We start from the raw sequence: 15066 nt of genomic DNA, 5'->3' as shown, positions 1-15066 counted from the left end.
AAAAGCAGTCTTCCATCATAGCAACTTGAGTGGAACAGAATGCATAGGCTCAAACGGGGGTCCCATGAGCCTAGTAAGTACCACATTGAGCTCCCACGCTGGAGCCGCAGCCTTCCCCGCCGGGAACGAGTGGAATAGTCCCTTGACAAATTCCTTGACTAACCGGTGCAACCACAAGGAGGGTCGTACTGTGGATCCGGTGTAGAGGGGCGATAGCCGCCAGATGAACCTTGGAGGCGTGAGCCAGCCCCGATTTAGCCAACAACAGCAAATATGGAAGTACCTGAGGGGCCATGACCCTCCGAGGATCTATCTTCTGTAAACGGCACCAAATAGCGAATCTCTTCCATTTGAGTCTGTAGCATTTCAAGGTAGAAGACGCTTTGGCCGTGATGAGCACCTTCTTAAAGTCCGCCGGAAGATCGCAACCACCGAAATCTAATGCTGCAGGAGCCAGGCCTTCAGGTTGAGCGGTCCTGGGTTGTGATGCAGAATAGCGCCTCCTTCCCTGGCGAGAAGATCTGCGACCACTGGTAGCTTGACTGGAGAGGATGTCGACAGGTTGAGAAGGTCAGAGTACCAGATCTGCCTTGGCCACGCTGGAGACGAGGATCATCCTGCACCGGCACAGTCTGAGTTGACTGATGACTCAAAGAAACAACGTCAACAGAGGCAACATGTACAGAAACAGGCCGTCCCAGGGGAATGAGAATGCCTCCCCAATGCCCCCTGGCTGGGGAAACCTGCTGGCGAACCTCCGGCACTTGGCGTTTGTCACCGTCGCAAACAGATCAATCTGGGGACTGCCCCATTTGAGGAAAATGTAGTCCACTTGATCCTGTTGAAGCTCCCACTCATGGCAAGAGTACAGCTCCCTGCTGAGGGAGTCAACAGTGTTTTTTACTCCTGCCAGGTGAAGCGGAACGAGGAACATCCCCTGGGCGACGGCCCAATGACATAAGTCCTGCGCCTCCTTGGAGAGTGCTCAGGATCTGGTGCCCCCTTGCTTTCGGAAGTATAACATCTTAGTGGTATTGTCTATGAAGCCCTTCACCACCGTACCCATGAAGGACTGCAGAAACAATATGAGGGCCCAAAATACTGCCAGTAGTTCCAGGACGTTTATGTGTACCGTCTTCTCCTCTGGTAATAGGCCTCTGGTGTGAAGACGGCCGGTGTGAGCTCCCCATCCTTCCAAGGAAGCGTCCGTCTGGAAAACGGGCGTCGAGGGACGTCTGTAGCGGGCACATCCGCAACTTGTAGAGTCGAATGAGATAAATGCATTACATCATGCCGAGAAGAGACTTGATGGTCCTCACCGTGGCGATCTTCAGTGCCAACAGCTGTTGCACCTTGCCCAAGATGGCTGCTATCCTCTCCTGTGACAGCGCCGCCAGGCACAACACCATGTTGACCCGGGATCCCAGGAACAGGATGTCCTGCGATGGATTCTACCAGGATTTAGAATAATTAACTGAGAACCCAGATCCGTCAGTAGTCGAACTGTCCTCGCTGTGTGGTCGACGGTAATGTCCCTTGATCTGTCCTGGATGAGCCAGTCGTCCAAGTAAGGGCAGACGTGGATCCCTTGCAGTCGTAGATGGGCCGCCACCGGAGCCAGGCACTTTGTGAAGACTCTGGGTGCCAACTTCAGTCCGAAAGGAAGGGCCTTGAATTGGTAATGCTTCCCTTGAACAACGAAGCGCAGAAACTTGTGGTGTCCTTTGTGGATGGGTATGGGGATGGGGATTTGGAAGTACACATCATCCAGGTCCAGCAACTACAGAAAGTCTCCCTCTTCCAGTTGCATCTATGTGCGCTTCGAGAAGCCACAGCAAAACGCACAATCTTCCTTGTTGTGCATCGGGTGCAGGCAATACAGACGCTGGGAATGCTTGTCGTGCATGTACACATTCCGCAAACAGCAGTCAGAGCGGAGCTTGAAAAGGGAAACGCCGTCTTTCTCTTCCAACATGATCCACGTGGTGTAGGCCTGAAGAATCTTCTGGAAGCTTCCAAGAAGAATACTCAACAAAAACAGCCCCTGACGGGTGATAGAAAAAAAGAAAAAAAACATTCAGAAAAACGGGTCCCCGTTATTCGTAAGGATGATCAAGGGAGTAAACGGGCGAGTTTAACTCTCAAAAAGCGAAAAATGCAGCAAAAACTTGCTCGAAGAGCAAAGCACAAGGACTCCCAACACTTGAAGTACGGTAAAAATCTGAAGATGGCTGCCAGAGGAGGGGCTTGGTTCGAGGGCTGTCATTGGCTGGGGCAGTAACGGTTGGTTGTTAGGGGGAAAGAAAGTTCTGAAATGAAACTGAAAATGATGTTTTCTTTTACAGACCTGATGACGGGGAAGATTCATGAGCATGTGAATTCATGCCAGAACCCATGCTGGAGAAGTGGATCGTCTTCTTTGAATATTCATGCGTAAAATTAATTCTCTGATCAACTGTGCTGAGATACACAAAGAAGTATTTCAATTCACTCTCTGTGCCGGTCCAGATGCCAAAAATATCATCAATGTACCTAATCCAGGTTCCTATGTATTGTTGCCATACCGGGTGAGTTAAAAAAATGGTCTGTTTCATATTTGTGCATGAATGTATTTTCATAAGCCAGTGCCAACATGGCCCCCATAGGATTACCTGCTACTTGTAGAATAAAAGTGATCTTTATATGGAAGTAAGTTTTCTGCAACAAACTGTAACAGATCACAATAAATTATTTCTGCCCAGGGATGTCGCCTTCTTTGAGTAAGATCCACTCTACTGCTTCAATGCCCAGGCTACGTGGTATCGAGGTGTATAAACTTCTGACATCCACGGTAAACAAAATGTGATTATGATTATGTGGAACCTTATTGAGATATTGGAAAAAATATCAGGGTAAGCCCCGAGGAGAAAGGGCGAGGACATATGTTTTGCTGCAAGTGTTTATTTTCTGCCAGCACCGTACATTTCAAAGGAGAACTGTTTATGGAGTGTGCACTATCTGCTGAGCGCGGACATCAAAGGGAGACTCTAGCCCTTTAACATCATTGCACCGCCTGACGAGCAGCCTGAGACTTGCATCAGCTGGATACAAAAACATCTTCCAATGCCGTTGCGGCGTAAGCTCTGAGAAGAAAGGGCGAGGACTGCTGTTTTGCGAGTTGGCGAAAATTGGCGTAAATTGCTCTTCATCTGCTGCAGTGTGATTTAAACGGTGGAGGCGGCATCAAGCTCGTGTACGGCAGCACGAATATTTGAACCTCCTCTTGCCGAATCAGTACACTTGCTTAAATCGTTGGGTACGAGTTATGCCTGGGGTGCTACGTGAGTGAGAGCCTCTGACCATCCCTTTAAAGACTAGAGCACAGAGAAAACGAAATGTGCTGATAGAAGACTCAGAGGCGGGCCATCGTTCTCGACATGCACAAGTAAGTCGCTGTTTCTCATGTATTTCAGAGTCTGAGGATACAACTCTTGCGACGCTGTGTAATGTATCTTCAACAGAGACAAATGACTGTACAGTGGTAAATGTCATGTTGCTTATGCCCTCAAAGCCATCCAAGGTCTCTATTGCTTGAGTAATGATGCTGTAGGTACTGGCCTTTTGGGACCTGTGCTTAGACAGCGTTGGCAGGAACCAATGGCAAACTCTGAAATTGTGACGCCTTCACTCGAACAATTCAAATAAATCATCAGAACTGCTGAGCGCACGGACGCTATTTGAGAGCCAACAGGGGCGGTCAATTGTTACAAATTGTGAGGCTCGTGACGCATCTCTTTTGATCTTGCCTCCCTCCCTGCGTGCTCTTGCGTGGCATGCTTACAATGTGTCTAACACACATAGTGCTCACATTGAAGGGGAGTTGGGCAGTGTCACGGGGGGACCACCAGCTGATACACCTCGGATACCATAAGCATTACAAACTTGCCAAGAACGAGCTGCGTGGATAGGCGAGTTAGACATTCACTCCACCCCTTCCAGTTTCCGGAATGACTGATTGGATTATAATTCCTCAAGAAGAAACTTGCAGTCCACTTTGAAAGCAGCAGCTGGCAGTCAAAATACAATGGCTACAAAAGTCAGTCTGCTGGTTAATGACACTACCACCGACGCAGATGCAGCCGATGAGGTATTCCGTGTATTAACATCTGACTTTGAGTCCTCAGGTGCCATCCCATGCAGCAGCAGGTAGTCTGCTGTTGCGCAAGGTGGCAGTAGCCTTTTGGAGCACACAACACTGGCTTCCTCAAAAGCCGACAGGCGTAATTCATTGGAAGTGGTGAACAAAGTATTGCAAAATCTGGTTTAGATTAATAAAGCACGTACTGCAAACCACCAGGTGGAGACCCCCCCTGAAGATGAAGTTCAAGAAAAGGGTAGTCTGAAGAGAAATAATCAACAATTATTAGACACCAATGAGGATATTTGGGCGAGTGTGAAATATAAACGGATGAGGATGACAAAAGGAGAATTGAAAGGTAACTCAGCGCAAGACATCACCTGTTCCCAGCCCAACTCTCGAAAAATCTCTGGTGACAAAACGGGAGTGCAGAACAAGACATGTCTGCCGGTAAAGAAAAGGCTTCAACTACCCTTTAGTGACGACCTAGAGTCGTCGAACAGTCCAACCTACGATTCATCATTTATGGAACGCCAATTTCCCAAAATTAGGAGGTATAAGGAGGGCACTTAGAGGAGTGCATGTCCAACAACGAAAGAAACCACTGGTACAGACCCACGTCCGGTTGTTCATGATCAAGTACCTTTAAATGAGCTACAATCTGTTTTGATTTCTTCATTGGCAATCTCACTTGTGCCATTCACTAAACTATATAAAAACATCAACGAAAACACAAAAGACCTGACAACCTTGGCGGCATTAAGAAGCTAAGCTTTTATAGCTAGAGGAGTTATTTGGCTCGTCTAATAATGAGCAAAATGAACATATCAAAAGATTAGACGCATCTTTTAAATCCTCTAGTGAACACAAGCGAAATGACACTACCGACAAAAAACTGTTTGCGGAAGTAGCCAAAGAGGCTTTATCATTATTTAAACATAAAAAAATAGACGCAAAGAGCTCAAACGGTGAACAACCAACATGTAGAAGCGTGCAAGACAAGGACTCAATAGCTACTCACAGGTCACAGAGTAACATCTTATTTAATAAAGCCTGTTCTGAGGAGTTTAAAGGAAAAGGCCAATGTACAAATAAGTCTGTGATAGTCGACGACCTGGGGATGAACTCTTATGAAATTTGTACTGAGAATTCGGAATCTAGTTCTGGTATTAACTAAGAATCAGGTGAGAGAATTATGGAAGACTGTGCAACCAACATAATGTGAATTTACCCTGCAACTCACCAATGCCTAACATCGCTGAGATTTCATTCAACATGGCTTTTGAACAAGCCAGAAGTCAAGATAACTTGGCATATTCTAACGTGCAAGTATCCAGGTCTTCAGAAGACCAAAATCCAGGTCCAGTTAAAAATACCCCCGTCGCCCTAAAGCTCCTGCAGCCGCGGCAAATATCCTGAGTAAATAGCCTGCTATGAGTGGCAACCCTAAAGGAAACACATACTTTTCAGAAGATACACGCTTAGGGCTCAGGAAGGCCAAATCCCGGGACAACAGAACAGCAGCAATCACACAGGCTGCGGAAGACCTCTGGCTGGCAGGGTGAAGCAGGCGGGAACCCGCCGAACACCGCCGCGAGCAAGCGAAGCAGCCCGCCGCACACACACACAAGGGGTACCAACCATCGATCCACACAATGTCGGACACATCAAGAGCCGGATTGGAGCTGTGCCGAATGAAGACCTAAGACTGCCGAGCCGCAGATAACAGCAACTCAAGAGGGCAGCGGAAAGATGGGGGGACTCCCCCAGAGAACAGATGTTCCCCGCACCTGCGAGGGAATCTCACCCGTGGACCTGACGGGGGGAGCGGAATCAGCGGCGACCGCAGACCAGCAGCTGCCTCTTGGTGCCTACCCGCCCCCCACACACATGAAGAGCTTGGGGGAAACGGAACACAGGCGGCGCGTAGAACCACCAACACAGCCGGAGCGAGGCAGAGAGGAGCGGCCCGGTAGGTGAGCAACTCATGTTACGTTTGTCAAACTCCACCACGACTTAACCTGGAGATCGCCATAGACCCCACCGAGGTTACAGCCAGCATGTGAATGTAGCTGGATCTCCCCCTACACAGGCCTCAAGTGCAAATAGCACGGACATCCCGGAACGGGAAGGATGTATCCAGAGTGCAGTTGACTCCCTGCGATAGCCCAACACAAAGCGCCCAACTGTACAGCTAGCTGGCACCCGATGAAAAGGATGATACGGGCTGATATCTGCCGTATGAGGCCCCAGAGTGAGACAAAGAAATCCCTGCAAAGACATGAACGCATGAGCTACTGCACACTTAGAGGGAGCAAATCTCACGAGTGGACAGCGCTAGGGCAGCAGTCTTTGCATGGACTAAAGCCTGGGGAAGACCGCAGGTATTTGGAAGTTGCTCTACGCAAGATGAGAAATCCAAAATTCTCTCCCCATCGCAATCACACTGCGTTCACACCGGGTGGGCACAACCCACCCGATGCTCCAACCAGGAGAGGTGGGGTAAAAGACCACAATACCAATCTAAAGGTATTGGAACACTGAAGGGGGACTCGGGCATTACTCCTGCACACTAGAAACCTACGCCAATCCTGCTGCATTTGAGCAAGGCAAGGAGATAAGCGGCCACACGGTCCTGACCCCTTGGATCACGGGGCAGCCAATCAAAACTGACGGCCACTAGTACAGACTGCCACCCGCACCACCCCGGCCACGTGGATACCACCGCCCCAGAGAAGTGCAAAGAGAGCATCACGAAAGCCGGTCCCAATACCAAAGCAGCGCGCCAGCCCGGACAGAGACACCTAATCACTGGTACCCAACATGGGCAAAGACAAGTCCAAAAAATTGATCTCCCAGAGCAGGATAGATCAATTTACCACACTGACAACAAACGGCCAGCTAGAACAGGATCAGCCAGACATCATGGCTGAAGGAGAGGGCACAATATCGCTAAAAGACATAATGCCGGCCATAGCAGATTATCACGCCTCCATCGAGCAAAAAATTGATGGCATCAGCATGGACGTCTCCCTCCTTCAACACGATCTCCAGAAGCTGACATCGCGGACTGGAGAGCAAGAGCAATGCATATCTGGTGCGGAGGATGGACTATGGAACATAGAACAACAATTGGCCAGAGTCTCGACACGCCTAAAAACCATGGAGGAGAGAGTAGATGAAAGTGAGGGGAGATCGAGGCGTAATAATGTTAGGATCCTGGGACTACTGGAGAAATCACAGGGTCCAAACATGGAACTATTCCTGGAGCAATGGCTCACAGACATGTTCGAAGCAAAAACGTTTTCCAATTAATTCTCAAATGAACGAGCCCATCGCGTAGCGACAGGCCGCCCAGTACCAGGCGCCCCACCGCGCACAGTGATAGCCAAACTGTTGAATTACCGAGACCGCGACGCACTGCTCCAGACGGCAGGTGCAAAGGGCACTCTTACTTACAACGTCTCAAAAATAGCATTCTTTCCAGACTACACGAGGGAAGTGCAGAAAGCCAGACAATCGTTTGACCAACTCAAAAAACAGCTACAATCCCTGAATGTGAAATACGGCCTAATGTTCCCAGCCCAACTTAAAATATACCAAAAAGGTACAAGGGTCCACTTCACTGACCCCAAAGATGCGTGGAAGTGGGCAGAACACATTGAGGGAGATTGGACTGTGTTAAGGGACAACAGAAACAGAGCCCCCCCCCCCCCCCCCCCGAGCCCAGCCGAGACTTGAACCACCAGACCAACAACCGCCAGCACCAGAAAACATTCCACAGCTACAAGAATGAGAGAACTGACACCTGAAATATGAACAAACAGGAACCCTCGATATCCTGCTGAACGGGGTGAAAGGTATTGTACATTAACATATTGTCGAACACACAATCACAATAGCCACAAAGTGATAAACAGTCAAGCGGCCAGCCCAGACGGAAGTTCCCCCCCCCCCCCCCTTCCCCTGGAATGTCATCCCGTGCCCTCGCACCGGAGTGTGTCAGGAGCTTATACACAAAGAAATAATCCTAAATAGTTAACTTGATAGTTGCTTTAACTCAGCTACCGTTAGCTGAGGCTTGTTGTTGACTTTTCGGGCAACAGATGCTTTGAGTTGGAAGGAGTATAGGGTGGGGGATCAGAAGTAAGTTTGACGTTAGTCTCGTTAAGAAAAGGGTCCAGATATCAATTCCAGAATGCTCTGCCATAACACAACCAATATGACACATGCACGGTGCTACACGCCGCTGACTATCCAATATCTTTCACTAAATGGCCTCCACTAACAGATGTCAGAACCGTGCGACTCCTGACCTGGAATGTCAACGGGATGGGAGGGGGGAATCAAAAGACTGCTCATTACACAGCTCCTAAACAGGCACACGCCGGATGTGGCTTTCTTAACTGAGACTCACCTAGCGGGTACCACATGCAACCTGTTTAAACGCACCAACTACAGAATAGCAATACACGCCGGTTTCACCACAGGTTCTCGTGGGGTACTCATACTAATAGACAAAAAGCTGCCCCTGACCCTAGTAAAGGTGACCCAAGACACTGGTGGAAGATATACATTCATTACAGGAACACTCTGGAACAAGACAATAGCGATGCTGGGGATTTACTCGCCACCAACACTGATCACTGCACTGATACAGGATATTACACCCCTGATCTCTGGAGACCACTCAGATCTGATGATAATTGGGGGCGACTTTAATGAAGTCATGGAGGTGGGGATGGACCGCTCACATCTACGAAGAAGAAACCCCTCTGTCTGAACCAAACTAGCAGTGTTTGCCATGGCAATGGGGTTGCAGGATGAATGGCGTGACTTGCACCCAGATACAAGAGACTATTACTCAGGGGTGCACGCCTCACTATGGCGATTAGACTACTTCTTCCTTCCGGGACCGGATATCCATAGAGCTGCCACGGCAACCCTGATGCCTCGTGGTATATCAGATCACTCCCCCTACTGATCGAGCTCAATACGACTAGGCCGCGTCCACCTCTCACTTGGCGTCTGAATAATTACTACTTAGGCTTCACAGAACATCTGGCGCAAATACAACAAACAACAAAAACATACTTTGAGATAAACACAGGATCGGCAGATGACCCAGTGGTCCTGTGGGAAGCATTCAAACCGGTAGTGAGGGGTGAGATCGTGTCATGGTCTGCGGGACACAAAAACAAACATCAACAGGAATTAGCAGAGGCCGAGCGGCAAGTCACCCAAGCCGAACTAAGCCACCTAGACCAACCGGAAACACATCGCACACTGATGCTGGCTCAAAAATGCCTACAGAATATTGCACTAGATTGTGCTAAGCAGGCACATAGAACAATGAGAGCCAGAATATATGAGACTGGCGATAAAGCCAACAAAATGTTGGCGTGGCTAGAAAGACGCGAAATGAACAGCGGCCTGGTTAGAGTGATAAGGTCAGAGGCGACAGACCCGCTACTGACCAATCGAGACATAGCTGAAGGCTTTGCATTTTACTATGCAGAATTATACAGACCACCCACGACACCTATCGATAACTCCGTACTAAATGGAATATTCCTCCCCACTCTGAACACAGACCAGCAAGCCCTGATTGAGAGAGATATTACGGAGGAGGAACTGATAACTGCTATGTCAGAACTCCAAACGGGAAAGACACCAGGGCCAGGGCCAAACGGCTTCCCGATTGAGATGTGGCGCAGACTGGGAATGAAAGAGATCGCTCCCCACCTACTGCGAATGTTCTTACAGTCTAAGGAACAGGGATGCCTACCGACGACCTGCGGAAAGCCACGATAATAGTGATCCCCAAAGCAGACAAGCCACCAGACCGCTGCAGCTCATACAGACCAATCTCACTTATCAATAGCGAGACCAAGATACTAGCAAAGGTGATGGCCAACCGCTTACAACAAGTTATCACAACACTAATTCACCCCGACCAGTGCGGATTCATGCCAAAACGAACCACACCGCATGAACATACACAGACTGCACACACTAATAGAAAGGGCATCCAACATACAAGGCCCCCTAGATGTATTGGCAATTGACTTTGAATCACTGGCCTTTGATTCAGAATACTGGGAGGCAATCTGGGAAATAATGGGTCAGATGGGGTTTGGTCGGCAATAGCTGGGCTGGGTGCAACTCCTATATGAATCCCCCGAGGCACAAATGAGGGTGAATGGATGGTCGCCAAAGGCCTTCAAACTCGTGGCAAGGGACCAGACAGGGATGCCCCCTATCCGCCATGATATTTGCACTGGCCATAGAACCACTGGCAATAGTGTTGAGACGTCACCAGCGTGGAGCGGCTTCCATTGGGCAGACAGGCGGGAGCATAGAGTCTCCCTATATGCAGACGACCTGCTGCTCTATTTAAAAGATCTGCACCACTCCTGCTCCACGATTATAAGCCTGCTAGATAGTTATGGTGCCCTCAGTGGATTAAGAGTAAACTGGTCCAAATCAATATTGTTCCCAGTAGGTAACACAACTATCATATCACCAGTTAACTGCCCCTTTCGAATAGTAACAGATCAGTTTAAGTACCTCGGCATACAAATCACCAATAACCTGAACAACTATGTGGCCAATAATCTCCACCCGATAACCAGATTCACAGAAGATATCCAGCATTGGGCCTCTCTCCCACTGACTTTACTAGGAAGGGCAGCACTATTCAAAATGTTGGCTCTCCCACGCTTCCTATACATATTGCAAAATGCCCCACTACACATTCCGTTGAATGAATTCAAAAAGATAGACAGCGCACTAAGGAGACTCCTGTGGAACAGTGGACATCCGCGCATAGCACTGGGTACTCTTCAGCGCTCCATCTGGGAAGGGGGAATTGGTCTCCCACGCCTACAGTCCTACTACTGGGCTAGTCAAATGGCTGTGGTCAATGCCTTGCTGCACAGGGATAACACACTGCCACACATTAGACTAGGGAGCACCGAAGGGTGCGATAGACCTCAAACCGAAATCCTCTACAGGACAGTACGCAACTAAACCCCCCCAGACTATGCTATCACACATCTCCCGAGTTTGGAAAGACACACATAGGTTCATGGGGTGGGAGGGGAAAGTCACCCCACTACAACCACTGTGGAATAATGGGAACCTACCTGAGGTAAACAAACTTCTGAGATGGCATAACTGGCTACAGCACAGGATAAGAACAGTGGGTGACATCATCGAGGGAGGCAAACTAGTGCCCTTTGAATCCCTAGAGTCCCGCTTTCACCGCCCAAGCACTGGACGCTTCCAATACACAAAGATGCAACATGCACTACAAACTCCCCTTCCAGCACTGGAGGAGATGGCTGAAAGCACCCCTCTTGAAAAAAACAGTCCAGGCAAGCATTGAGACTAAAGTTACATCTACCATGTACAATGTAATTACCTTCTTTGCCACTACCATACTAACCAGTCTGAAGTGCAAATGGGAAAGAGATATAGGGATTATTCAACCGGAAGACTGGGTAGGAGCCCTCATGCACCCTCGGGAGGTAGCCATCTCAGCCAGACTCATGCTCAAACAGCTCAAAATACTGCACAGGATCTACTACCCGAGGGTGGCACTATACCGTTGGGGGAAGATCACTGATCGACGCTGTCTACGTTGTGAAAGGGAGGAGGGAACCTTCTTTCACATACTGTGGGACTGCAGCTGCATACAACAATGCTGGCAAAAATGTTGCGATGAACTCTCAAGGGTACTGGGGAGGGGAATACACAGATCCAAAGCTGCTCTTGCTCGGGGTAGAGGAGGAGGGAGAAGCATCCAAATACGAGAAACTGTTCTCGTCAACGACCTCGGCAATAATCAAAAGGAACATCACAAAACTGTGGGGTTCGGAAACGACTCCTCAATACGAACAATGGGTCACGAACGTGAACATGTGTATCGCAATGGAACGAAGAGTGTATACAGCCAGGTGATGTCCAAAAAAAGCAGACACAATATGGAATAGATGGGAGGAAGCTCAATAACCACACCAACCTGCATAAAAGAAGATAAAGCGCAGTGTACATCAGAAAGTCTGTTAAGCATATTGCGTGAGGTACAATGGCCATTGTAAGACTCTAATTTCTTTTTGTTGCTTTTATTTTCTTTCCTTTCTCTTGCATAACCGAGAGTTGTTTGAATGTTATTTCAGGTCGAATGTCAACTTGAATAATATAAGTTTTGTGATATTAAAATGATAAAAGAATAAAATGTGTTATAAAAAAAAAAAACCCTGTCAAAATTGATGATGACCTGAAACCTAATGCATCCGGGGTCTTTTCAATCTTTAACTGAGGTAATCAGGTTCTTACGAAAGACCTGAAAGGTAAACGACCAGTTTAAAATCGCTGAACAATTACCAGAAATGAATCAAGAGAGCGAGGTGACGTGCATTGATGATCTTCCAGACGATCTTTCAGTTGATCTACTGAATATGTCAACATATGATGATGGGGCACTTGGCGAGACTGAAGTGACTGCTACTACAACTGGGGTAAACGAGGGTAATGACTACAATACATCAGAGGTACAACAGGATGTCAAAACAACTGACATATATGAGGGTAAGGATGAGTAGACCACAACAGGGGTACAGCAGAGTGTGAGTAAAGGTGCTGTAACTCCCCAGAGTAGTGTACCTTGTTTTAATGCTGAAAGAATGTGTACCATCATTCCAGTTGTAGAGGACTTGTCATTAAAAAGGATGGCCCCCTCGAGTCCAGTATTTCTCACGCTGCATGAGAAAAGAGATGTTAAGCGGCAGAATGCAAACACAAATTGATGATGATTCTAGAGTAAATCATAACAAGCTGGAGACTGGACCACCCATCGAAGTTGGTAGACCTAAGATCCAGCAGGACACAACGGGAGGAGGGTTGATCCCAATACAAAAAGAAAAAACATCAAAGAATCCAACAAACTACCGTTCCTCTACGATTAAAGAGAATGAGTTTAGAAGAAGTGATGAGAGATATCCCGTTTATAAGATCATGATAGAATGAGGGGATTCTAGAGACAAGCTGTTTCTAAATCGCAGTAATGTGATAAAATTGCTTAATTATGTTCCAAGTCTACAAGCAATCAATTCTAATGACGTGAAAATAGTAGTTTCCAGATGAAGGGCAAAATGATAAAGTGGTGTTGCATTTAGTATCAAACAATTGCAGCAACCATTTTAGAAGCAAGTGCTGTCCTTTTATCTCTGGGTTTTAATGTTTATAAAAAAAAGTGGATGCAGCTTTTATAGTACAATCCACTGAGAATGTTGAAACTGCAACCTTTAGGACATTGAAGATGGATCTGCAGACTCCAACAGACGCAAAAACACTGTTCTTGTCAAACTGTGTATTTATTGCGTGAAACGAAAAATCTGGGAACGAAAGCTCAAGAGTTGAATGAAAAGACTGTTTCTGGCATACATAAAGTCACGTTTGCCGGCGATCGAGCAGAACTAAAAGGGATTAAAAGACAAAATTAGAATGACCATAAATAAGGGTTGAACGGTTTTGATGAAGTTAAAGAAAGGGATTACAAAAGCTTGAGTAAACCTGAACACAACCCGGAATGGCAATGGTTGGCTGAGTCTTTGAATACAAAAACTCAAACGTAATGCCAGAAGGAGAGTACCACAAACGTGAGATCAGCTGCTTCTTGGAATACAAGGGGATTTATGCACCTGTTCAATCTAAATTGGATAGAAGGACTGGAGATTGAATGTTTACAAGAAACTTGGATGTGTCAATCGCTGTCTGTGGTAGGATATGAGCTTGCGTTTAACCCGGCCATAAAGACAGACAAGGGGCGTCGAATGGCTGGTTTAATAACCCTAGTCAAAAGAAAGTCTGGATATCGGATTATAGAAACCACAAATTATTTGCCTTTTATCCAAGTGGCTGTTATAGGAAAGCCTGACTCACTTAACACCTTAACCGATCAAGTAATGTTAATAAAATTGTATTGGAACCACAGTATAGCAGGTAAGTACCCTTATGTAGATCAAGCATCGACAATTCTGGATGCTTTGGTTGAAGCCGCTAATCTTGCCAGTATAATCATCTGTGGAGATCTCAATATAGACCATTTTAAGAACTCGCAACCCAAGATGATGAAATTGACAAAAGAATGGCACGCTGAGATTGAGGTAAGAAAAATGCACATGCTAAATGGATGTACTCATGGTGATACACCATCTGCACCAACATGGCGTCGAGCAGACCTTAAATCATCTATTGATTACATGTTCGTTTCGGACGCTCTTCACCCCAGAGTGAAAAGCAAGAAGGTTATACAAATGACTAACGGCGACCACGACATGTTACGAATGGAACCATTAACCTTCAATAATCATACAAGTTCTAGCTGGACCCATAGAGTTTCCGGGGAAGCTAACAGAGTAAGACTGAGGTTCGATGAATCTGAAGTCTCCCAGATTTCTAAACAATAATGTATGAGGAGCTCAGTGGTGGAATATTCTCACACGTTAATGCAGTTTAAAACACAAACAGCAGGTTTAAGACATCCAAATTGTGTCCGCAAACATTGTTTTGACCTTGAAATATTAAAAAGAAATCATCAGATGTGCTGCGAGATCCGTAAGAACCAAAGATTGGACACACAAGAGCGAAATTCTAAAAAACCCGCTGTGAAACAAAATTACAAAAATTGGTTAAAAGCTCACAAAAATCTAATGTTGCAAAATGACGCTGAAGTGATGCTGGAAAGCTTACGAAACAAAACCACTGGGTATTTATGGCGTCTAATTAACATACAGGCGCCACAAAGCGCAATGCAAACCAGCTTGGTGACCGAGGCTGAGTGGCTCTCACATTTTGGTAAGTTATATAGAAAAAAATGAATCCACGGAAAAAAACACCCATAGTTAGCCGAACAGGTTGGCCGTTAACCTTTTCAAAAGAAG

At 47.0% G+C, this 15066-nt stretch overlaps 1 protein-coding gene across 10 annotated transcripts in view; it reads right to left on the bottom strand.

Moving 5' to 3' along the window:
• Positions 1–15066, bottom strand: part of ATXN2 (ataxin 2) — a 2542428-nt gene that overhangs the window by 1258174 nt on the left and 1269188 nt on the right. The gene's annotated exons all lie outside the window — the stretch shown is intronic.

The sequence above is a fragment of the Ambystoma mexicanum genome, chromosome 10, assembly GCF_040938575.1.
Source record: "Ambystoma mexicanum isolate Mex_15411 chromosome 10, UKY_AmexF1_1, whole genome shotgun sequence".
NCBI lineage: Eukaryota > Metazoa > Chordata > Amphibia > Caudata > Ambystomatidae > Ambystoma > Ambystoma mexicanum.
Note: the sequence above shows the minus strand (reverse complement) of the source record. Positions and strands in the feature narration are given on the sequence as shown.